At 36.1% G+C, this 10,810-nt stretch overlaps 1 non-coding gene across 1 annotated transcript; it reads right to left on the bottom strand.

The window, feature by feature from the left end:
* Positions 1-2,142: 2,142 nt before the first annotated feature.
* On the bottom strand, positions 2,143-10,514 carry LOC110113928. Its single transcript, XR_003700234.1, has 3 exons — positions 10,396-10,514; positions 9,196-9,357; positions 2,143-2,917 (listed from the first exon to the last, which is right to left on the bottom strand). It is a non-coding gene; the product is annotated as an uncharacterized LOC110113928 (transcript).
* Between the last annotated feature and the right edge of the window lie 296 nt (positions 10,515-10,810).

Genomic DNA, 10,810 nt, shown 5'->3' with positions numbered 1-10,810 from the left:
TGTGGATAATTGAGGTACGTGAAACATATTTTTTAGAGTGAGATAGGAAGATAATGATATGTTTCCTTGGTCTGCTATTGTGGTAAGAGAACCATCAGCAGTGATGATTTTCTTCTCACTTAGGCAAGGAGGGTAGTTGATGAAGTTGGTAGTGATTTGTGCCATGTGATTTGTGACTTTTGAGTCAATAATTCATACTCCTTTCAAATGATTTCTATAGTCACTTAATCCAATGAATATAAGAAATTTGCCTTAAAGTACAATAGAAAAAGATACGGGTGATTTTTCCAGTGATATCAGGAGTTGTTTTAGCTTGTAATATCTTTTTTGTTGAGTTCTCTAAAACTAGATCGTGTTTCTTGGTTGGGCTAACTTGTTGTAGTGTTAGCTTGTGATGTTCATTTTTATCTAAGATTCCACTCATTACTTGGAGGCTTTTCATATAACTTCCAACATGTCTCCTTCGTGTGTTTTGATTTCATGCAATGGCTTGCACATAAGGGTCTTTATCTTGAAGTTTTGAGAAATCCTTACCCCTTTTCATCCATGATGCCTCTTTGGCTATTATCATTATTGAACCTTCAGCAATCTTTGGTTATAACATTACGCCTCGTTGGCTTTCCTTAGCATGAATGAGAGAAATGACTAATTTAGTGTGGATGTCTCCTCTTTGGCAAGGATATTGGTTGATCTTGCATTCCTCCATCAAGGCTATACATCACACAAGTCTTTAACTACATATATGATCACTATATGCACTAAATAAAAAATGAGATAATATTGAAAACATCATTTCACTTTTAGAGCACAAGAATCTTTATTAGTACTTAATATATTTTATACATCATCAATTCAAAAATAGAGAATTGGCCAAATATGAAAGAATAAATAAGTAAACTCATTTCATTGAAATCATAGAAGAACAAAAATACAAGAGAATAATATCACAAGGAATGATCAATATGCCTCTTCTACACTTCTTCTTCTTTAATGTACGAAGTTGCTCAAACAAACACACACTAACACCCTAATGATTGTATATGATACTTCCCTTGTCTCTCTTAGATTGGACTCTAAGAGAGATATAAAGTAATACTCTGAAAAGTATTGAATTATACAAGTGAATGAACTCTTCTACAAACATAACTCAATAATTATTTATAGGAAAATACAAATTAGGCAACAGGTGCTGCAGCACTTGAAAGATTAGCATTGCAACGCCCATAAAATGAACTAACGTCGTTGCGTTGATGTTTTTTCTCCGTCGCGGCACCTACTGATGTGGATTATTTACTTAGTGAACAATCGCATTGTTTCGCTGAAAGATCGTGTCCTTCAAAAGTTACAACTATTATGACGCGGCGCTGCTGACTTTCAAACGCTGATGCGCCAGAATGTCAATTTTGGCGTTGATGCGTGATAGATTGTGATGTCATGGCACTTGAAAACGGTGAACATGACGTTGCCAAGCTGACCATTTTGACGCCGCGACGTTGTCAAACAAAGAATTCCACGCCATTATGTCAACATTGTGGCGCTCCGGTGGTGTACCTAATGGCATTGCGGCATTGATTAGTCTAACGTTATGACACTAGATGATACTTAGAATTTGGCGCATTTTTTGGCCATTTTCCAGCATAGCACAACTAAAGTAACACATAGGAATGTGAAAGTATCGCTAATTTCTGGAGTCATGGAATTCCACAACCATGACATGATCATGGAGTTTGCTTCATCATACGCCAAAAAATTAGGAATTTCTTCTTTTAGTCCTACCCCAATGAGGTGATTCATCTTTCCTTTTCCTTTCAAATAGGTCTACACAAATTGAGACCACTTTAAATAATTCTTCCCATTTATGGATAAGAAGGTTGCATATTTTGGAGATCTCTTCCTTGGTGCACCATAGTGTCCTTCATTTGGTCGAAGCTTTGAGAGGAATTTGCTTAAGTCATTGTGGCGGCAAAGGGCAACTATGAAGGCTGCATTGGTTATATATATGATACCAACAACAAGGGAAGGACGACATAGAAGGCACGACAGTAAAAAAATTCAGAATTCTGGCAACAACAATGAAGTCTATCATACCATGTTAAATTCAGAGAATTGGAGAGGTAAAATGCTTAATTTTATTGCACAATCTTGTATATATTTATAGATACATACAAGTTATCTTAATAAAGAAACAAATAATTACAAAATAATGCATAATTGCTCTAATATAATCCCTTCCTAAATCAACCATCTAAATATGGAAGGAGATAAGAGTGATCCAGATGAGCCTCCCATGGATTCCCATCTTAACCTTGGGATCAAAATGCCTAGAGACGGCTATGATTTAATAGGTGAGCTTCCCACGAATTTCCATCATAGTAGTGGGATCAAAATGCTAAGGGACAATTGGATTAAATCTAATTTATCTGATGGAAACTGAACTCCTGAGTGCAAAGTAGTGTTAAGTGTTTCTCCTAGTAATCAATCTAATGCACTTGCGTGCAAGCATATTTGTAATGAATCATAGCAAAATTTGTAAGAAACGTAATTTTTTTAGTAAATATCGAATTCAGCATAAAAATATCGAATTGCATAGTCCTCATACATAAAACTAGAAAAAATATCAGAAAAAAAAGTTCAAAAAAATCATTCAAATGCTTAGCTAAAATAGTTGGAGAAAAAGCATAGAATTAAGCAGAGTTTAACGAATGATATTTATCTTTCATTGTATTATTCAAATTAATTCAATACAATTGCTTACCTGAATGCATAATTTACATAAAAGGGAGTATTGATTCTGCTGACTAATAACTCCTGCCTCAACCAGTTATGATCAGGTTCATGCTTTAGTGTTGAATCCACACCCATCAGTTCATGGAAAGCTTCTACTTTAATTGGAACCGTTCACATAGTAAATACATTCCTGTATCAATGAAATGGTCTTGAAAGTGTTACATCATTTAAAAAAAAAACAATGCAAATTATTTGGATTCAGTTTGGTTTGAAGGAATTGATAGAAAAAATATGATAAAAAAAAGTTAAATGCAACTGATAAAGGAATTTATTAGAGACTATACTTCAATCATTTGTTTGGTTGAGCAGAAATCTAAGCCAAAAAAAAAAGTTGATGAGAAATTAAATTTTTACTTTAATAAAAAACAAATATGTGAGCAACAATAATGAACTGATAAAAAATTCATCTATTTTTCACCAGAACTCGATAGAAAACTGTCAATTTAAGAAAAAAAATGTATTTCTTCATTCATCCAGATAAATTTAAACATCAATTAATTATAATAAAACCAACCACTAATGATTGAATTGTGAAGTAAAACTCATTTCCATTCCCAATACCTTCAAACAAAATACTCCCTTAAATTTGGTTTGAAGAAGTAAGAGAGAGGGTAAACGCATTTTACTTCATAATGGGTGTTTGTTCTCAATGTGATTAATATGTAATTTGATTTACCTAAGAAATATAAATAAAGGTATATTTCATTCTACAATTCCCTTATCCTACTCAAGTAAAGAGAAAGAAATTTTTTTTGTGAATTAACACTATGTCTAACATATTCGGTCCTAGCGAGTATCCAAAGCTCAATTTTTCATCAACTAAACAAGGTCAAAATAAAAATCAATTGACCATCTAATTTCAATTCAATTTCATTTCTATATCTATTTTATTTTTTTCATTTCCTCTCTTTTTTAATTCAAAAAGGCCCTTAGTGTTTAGTCCTCTGTTTGAACCATGATAAGACTTACTGAGCCAACTGTGCTTGAAGTTGAGGAATCTGAATGAACTGCAGTTGTTTGAAATGCTGTCCAGATTGTATAGGGTGATTTGCAACAAACAAGTACTAGAGTATGAGAACACAAGAAGTTCAACTAGGTGTACATCATAAGCACATCCAAACTACCCAAAATTAATTAAAATTTATAAAATAAAGTAAGTCCAATAAAAAATGGCTCAAATTAATTTTTTTTATTGATGTTACTTTTGAGTGTAAAATGTAAATCACTATTATATTTGTAAGGCTACAAATTTAGTATTTGTTACTTAAATCCATTCAAAGCATAAAATTTGTGTTTCTTACAAATTTTGCTAGAAGTCATTATAGATATGTTTATCATGCAAATGCATTAGTTTGATTGCTAGGAAAAACACTAACACTACTTTGCACTCAGGAGTTCATTTTCCATGAGGTAAATTAGATTTAATCTATCTGTATTCCGTGGATGGCTAGGAGATTAAGATAGACACGATCAAGAGTCTATGGTTTCATCACCCTGTGCATACCAACAAGACCATTAAATCAAAGCATCACTCTTAGGCCTTCATAGTACTCAAAAGGTAAGTTCCACTTTTGGGCCTTTCTTTGAATGTAAGCCTCAATGCAAGTAACTCAAGCCAGCACAAAACAACAACCCCATTTAATCAAATCTTCATTTGCTGAAATTTGTGGGCTTTCCTTGGTATGTAATACCTAAACCTTAGCCAACTTCATAACTACAACAACAATAGGCCACTAAATAGTAACTTGGGCTAGCTCCCATGCTAATACGCTCATCAGCCAAATATTGATTAAGGGGTAACATACATGCTAGCAAACCCACCAACTAGCGCCAAGTGTCATGGATTTTATGGCTACAACCCATGCTACCAAGCCCACACCCCATGCATCTTCGACATACTTCTCCAGCTCATACAAAAATTTTTGAATGATTGATAGTCATGCCATGCTTGTGGATCCTTATTAACCATGTCTAGCACCTTTAAACCACAAGTGGCAATGTCACACGCCGTTGAATCATTTAATGAACATGGTACAACAAACCCTTTGCACGTAAGCAAGTTTATGACAATGAGTCGATCTCAAAAGCATGACTTCGACAAACATCACCAAAATTAGCTTGGTAATGTGAGAAAAGAAAGCCCATGTTGTTAATCAGGCTCCTTGAATATTACAGCTTATAGTACACGGTTGTTGGCTGACTAGGATCGCTAGTAGATCGAAGATGGTTGAACCATAAGAGCTTGAATGAGCATCCCTCCATCCACCTAATCATTTCCAAAGCAATCAAATATGAGCAAATACTTAAGCCTAAGAAATCTCCTTAATCAAGAGTGAAAACCCACAATCAAGAGAGGTAATTAGTTATACGGGCTTGTACTCACGAGAAGTCTCGACCCAAAATCTAAATAAACTCATATCAAATATTATAAGGAATTTGATTAAGCAAAACGATCTATTTCAAAAAAACTACCTCAAACTTCTCTCATACACACAAGGAGGCCGTGAGAAATTACGTACTACCTATGAAAGAGTTGAAATCGACACAGAGATTCTTATCGCTTCAATGGAATTCCATACAGAATCATTTTAAGTTAGTTTAATTTACTGAGGAGAGTTTACTACAATTAAATAAAATTACTAAAAGAGAACAAATATAAAAACAACTATAGCAAAGGGAGATTATATTTCAGTAGTTCAACCGTGATAGCTTGCTTCCACTATAGGGAAGTGAAAATGTATCACTATAGAGGAAGAAGAAGAAATGACAAGCACTTAATCTCCTCCTCTTCCTCTCCTTTTCACTAAGTTCAGACTCTCAAAGGCTTTATAAATGTTCAAAAGCTCAAGTCATAAAAGTCTCTTTCGCTAGCAACGTCTAGGTAACAATAGTTACTTCAATTAGCCACTTGGACAATGCCGTGGACAAGCAAGCCGACGGTTACAAAACAATCTCTACTAGCACCAAAAGGAGTGGCCCACGTGGAGGCTACGAACTAACTCTGAATGGCCTGACCTACCAATATCGTGAAACAAAGATGTTACGATATGATACAATCATAAGCTTTGGGCACATAGTTGCCTCTGTATGAGTGGCCACATGTCAAGTGATGATACACTAACAACATCGTGATGAGAGCGACTTAAGTTAACGTAGATCATCTAAATCTTATCATGGTAGCCAAGCAACATATGGATTTCAAGGGCAATGCAAGTTAGATAGCCTTGGTAATGTGATGATACAATTGAAAGTTCACAGTGTGGGTAGTTGTTTATTGCCTGAATGCTAGTGAGCATTCCTATCAGAGCTGGAGAATATGGATGGCCCATGTTAACTTAACTGATGGAAATTGGATTCATGGGTCAGTCAGAAACTTATTCTGAGTTTGGCTATTGACTGTTATAATGTATATTCTCTTGGTGAGGTGAGGAAAATTAGGTGTTACACTACCCAAGTTTTGCCTTCAAAAAGATACAACATGATGCAGTTGCAAGTGCATTTTTCCTTAGAAAACCACAATCTATTAATCTTTTCTAACTCTTTCTTAATCGCTATTCATCTACATCCATTTGGAGAGTTCTTTTTTCTATTCACATTTCAAGCAATATAAGCACCACAGTCTCTCAAGAAGTTATCTATCAATCATCACTACCAATATTGGAGTAAAGCAAACTTAAATTCTATTAAAGGACACCCTTAGTTAAATGAAGTTCTTAAAGATCAAGTATTTGACATATTGCATTACAGGAAAACATGCAAATTGTTAGCTAAATGGAACAAATGCCAACTAAATTTCAAAAACCAGCAAGCAAACATCATACAAAAGTTAAAAACATTCAAGTGAAAATACTTGCTTGTTGAGCTTGTAGGAGAGAATTTTGTTGAGGTGTTTAGAGTTGTCGAACAGTTAGCTGTGTCTGTTAAGTAAAGCCGGCCTTGTTACCATTCTTATTTCTTAGTAATTTCTGTCAAGGCACCAAGATTTCTGTGGAGGGAAAGAAGAGAATGCCTTAGTCAATCAACATGTTAATTATATTAGCTTCATGTAATGAAATTGTGACAACTTAGGCTAACTGCGATATGAAATAAACCAGTGAGAATAACAAGCAATTAGGAATCTCCACATAGGTTCAAAGCATGAGCAGAGAATGGTAAAGTCATTCCATATGTAGACTGGAAACTAACCTAGAAAGCTAGGGAAGTTTCTAAGGTCTCGAATTTACAGCTAAGTTCAAGATGAATGCATTGGAAAAACAAGAAAAATAGAGGATATAATGTTTGCATCACTTCATCTAATAAACCCCTTGAAGTTAACCCAGAATAAAAAACAATACAAATCATGCTATTAAGGCTTGGCTGGATAGAGATTGAATCATTGTTCAGAATCATCAACACAAGTATCACAGAAGTGACCTGGACATTTGGCAAATTCTCTGTTTGTTTGATTTCTAGTTTTTTTTTTTTTTCAACTAAAAAAGAAAATGAGATTTCTAACAAATACCTCAAAGAAAGCGTCTACAATATCTCCCTTCACAACTATTTCAGTGCAAAAAAAGTCTCAGATAGAAGTCTATTGAATATGCATGTCCACTATGAAGGAAGGCCTGCAGTATATGCAAGTCTCTTTGTGTGAAGCAAGATTAAACAATAGCACAGTATAATCTTGATCCTGAACTAACAAAGACTAAACAAATGGATGCAGAAAGCAAGACAGTCATTTTTTGCATGTTTAAGCAGTCAAAACTTTACACAATTCAATCTAATTGTAAACCCATGACTGTTTGTGCTGGTACTTACAGCCAAGTTAGGGTTGAGCGGAAGTATATTCAACCTTCCTACAGGACAGTCCATTCAAGAGGCTTGTTGAGGAGCTGGGAAAGAGCTTAATCACTGGAGCACGACGAATCATCTTCGGCCACAATCTCTAGGCAGCCGCCCTCCCCGGCAAAGGCGACCACAAAGGTTCCTCTCTTAATCAGATAAGTCTTTATTCACCTCAGCCAAAGTCAAGCTTCCTATGCCAGGCCTATCAAAAGTTAAGCTAAAGCCACACATCTCATCCTCAAGATATCTGATAGGAAATACTTGATTCCAAGTATTTCCTAATCACTTTAGCCAAAGATCTCACAGCAAAACTGCTGTCCACAGCAGGAAATCAGCCAAACAGTGGGAAAAACACGAGAAAAATGATAGAAACACGAAGTACGAACTTGTATTTTACTAGAAGATGAAAGGAAAAATAGCAAAGATACAAGGATCCTCTATTCGAGAGGAGGATCGCACTCTCCCAAGTCTCTAGAATACGATCTAGAGCCCAAATCAACAAGAAGAACAAGAGAAAACTTCAAAACAATCACCTAACCCTAAACCACCCCATTACTCCCTACTTAATGCATACAATTCAAAATAGACACAAAAGGACCTAATTGCCCTCACTTCCCTTCGTTTTGGCTCCAAGAAACCATTTGAAATTCACATGGGCCCCACCTCTAGCCTCCCTGCGCCGTCCGCTTCTTTCTCCGCCCGCCTCCTTCGGTAGACGCGAACCGGCCCGCTGGATTGGGCCGGCTGGACCGGTCCAGGGAGGACCGGTCTAACAATATCCTAAAAGAACGAATCACCATCAAGCTCAACGAGACCCTACCCAACACCGACTCGATCTCTAGATTCTCAAGGGATCACCTCATCCTCTCTCACAAGATCGCCATGCCACTCGGCACAGTCGGCCAAGCTCTATCAAGAACTGATAGTACAACTCCTGTACTTCGTACATCTACCGTAACCCTTCAAATCCTATAAAGTTTAAGAGGGATTGTGCCAGCTTTTCTCCTCTTTCTAGTTTAAGCTCTACTGAATAGAGCTCTCACCCTCTTCCTCTTGTACTTCTGGTCGGGATAATAAAGGTTTTGTCTAGATCCACTTTCTATTCTCTTTCTGTCTACCCTGAGTCCCTGATCATCCACACTTACAAGTCTTTAGCTTATGGGTAGATCAATAAAGTACAGTCTCTCATCATCCATCGGACAAATCGGGATTCAACACTTATATTTGAAAAATATTTTGCTTGTGGAAACTAAATATTAGCATTAGCTTTTAAGCATATTGGTTAGCAATAAAACTTTTTTTTTTTCTTTTTTCTTTTTTCTTTTTATTGTAGGTGGGAGGAAAGGGTTATGGAATCAAGGAATCAAATCAGTTGCATACCAAAGAAACTAGCAAACTATGTATACATATGTCACATAAATAAAAGCCCAAGGTAATTCACATGAAATGACAAGGTACAAAATGCTGGTTTAAATGCATGCAAAGTGTTGACATTCTCTTCAAATCCAATTTTCAACAAATAAACAATTCAAAATAAAAATTCTCAGGGACAAAACTAATGAATTTTTAGTTCAAGTAACTCACCCATGACCTGAGATTTGAAGAAACATTTTGAGAAGTTCTATTGATGAAACTTGCTTTTTTTAGCTATCAGTTAGAAGCTTTAAGTTGCGCCCTAATTTACTGATATGGCTACTAAAAAAACAGAGAAGATTTTCCTTGAAACTTCAGTTCCACCTTCAAAACCTACACTTATTAGCAAACGAGTTACTGCTTGCAATGCTGCAAATCATCTGCATTCAAATCATGCTTATCAACACTTTATTGTGTTTATAGATGACAATTTGATTTACTCAAGAGATGAAGAAAGTCATTCAAATCATTAGCATGCAGTGTTGCAAACACTTAAGGAGGATAAGTTGTATGAAAAGGAGCATGCATGTTTTATTTTATATGGTTAACAACTATATTATAAGTTTGTGATTATCCAATATCCACTAAGTTTACTATGTAAACTCATACTGTAAAATTTAATTTTTAGGTAAATATTATGATAAATATAAATGATTGAAAGAAAGGAATATGTCTACAAAAGAAGTTAATCGAATGAAAACAAGTAAATATTTGATTGTATGATTTAGATTTATGCTTAATATAAAATTGCTTCAGTGGCTCTTCAGTTTTGAGGGATGTTAGATTTTATTATTTATGTGCAATTGAAGAAACATATTAATCATCCGATCGTCCGTTCCCGCCTCATTAATTTGAGTCTCTAGGCCCGGGTCGTGACACTTTCAATGTGGCTCCTTTATCCAAGTGCACATAGCTTTTAATGACATCATTTCTTGTGTTTCCTCTATGTTAGTTAATCAGCTGCTTCCTCCAACAGCTTCAAGTGTTCAACAAAATGGTCTAGCAATATGAAATGATCGTGCATGTCACGCTCGCATTGCACACAATTGTTCACAAAAGAGGCATGCCCCTGTGGGTCCGTCAAGCTCAAGCACCTACATGGATTGGTCATCTCCAAGGGACAAATTCAATAAATTTTAGAATCGGCTTGACTGTTAAAGCATGAGCGAGCCCTAGTTGGAACAATTCAAGTCTGTATAGCCATCAATTAGTCAATATGAACTGTTCTAGACCAATGTAGCCGGTTCGGCCTATTAGGATACCAGTTCAACCAAACCAATTAGATCCAACTCTGATCTAGAACAGTTCATATTGACTAATTGATGGTCGACCAAGGTGCTAAAATTGGCCATGGATTCCTTAAAGAGATACCTGAAAGTCCCCGCAGCATAAGGGTATGTCTATCTTTGCATTCTCTGCTTCCTCCAAACGCTTAAGCGTAGCATAAACCTTGTCAAGATCTCCATGCAAGCAACTCTCCACGGCTATCTGCAAACCACGCAATGTCATAACAAAAGAAAGGTGCAAGTCATTCAGCTATCTTGCAATCAGGATAAACAACAACCCTGACGATGAATGAGGTGGGAAAGAGTGAATAAAAAACTCAATAGGAGTGTTGCTGGAGACATTCACCATCATAGTTATCTTTTGAAACCCTAGGTACCCAAAAGCGGATACAGCGAGATGAGATGGCTCCGCAAGGATCATCTTGCACTCGTACCTGCTGAGGAGGATTTATACCGCCGGCGCCGAAGGGCCGCAGAGATTATGTTTGAGCTCAGGAGAC

The sequence above is a fragment of the Dendrobium catenatum genome, unplaced genomic scaffold (assembly GCF_001605985.2).
Source record: "Dendrobium catenatum unplaced genomic scaffold, ASM160598v2 fragScaff_scaffold_289, whole genome shotgun sequence".
Classification (NCBI taxonomy): domain Eukaryota; kingdom Viridiplantae; phylum Streptophyta; class Magnoliopsida; order Asparagales; family Orchidaceae; genus Dendrobium; species Dendrobium catenatum.
The sequence above is the reverse complement of the archived record's forward strand: the minus strand, read 5'-3'. Positions and strand labels throughout refer to the sequence as shown.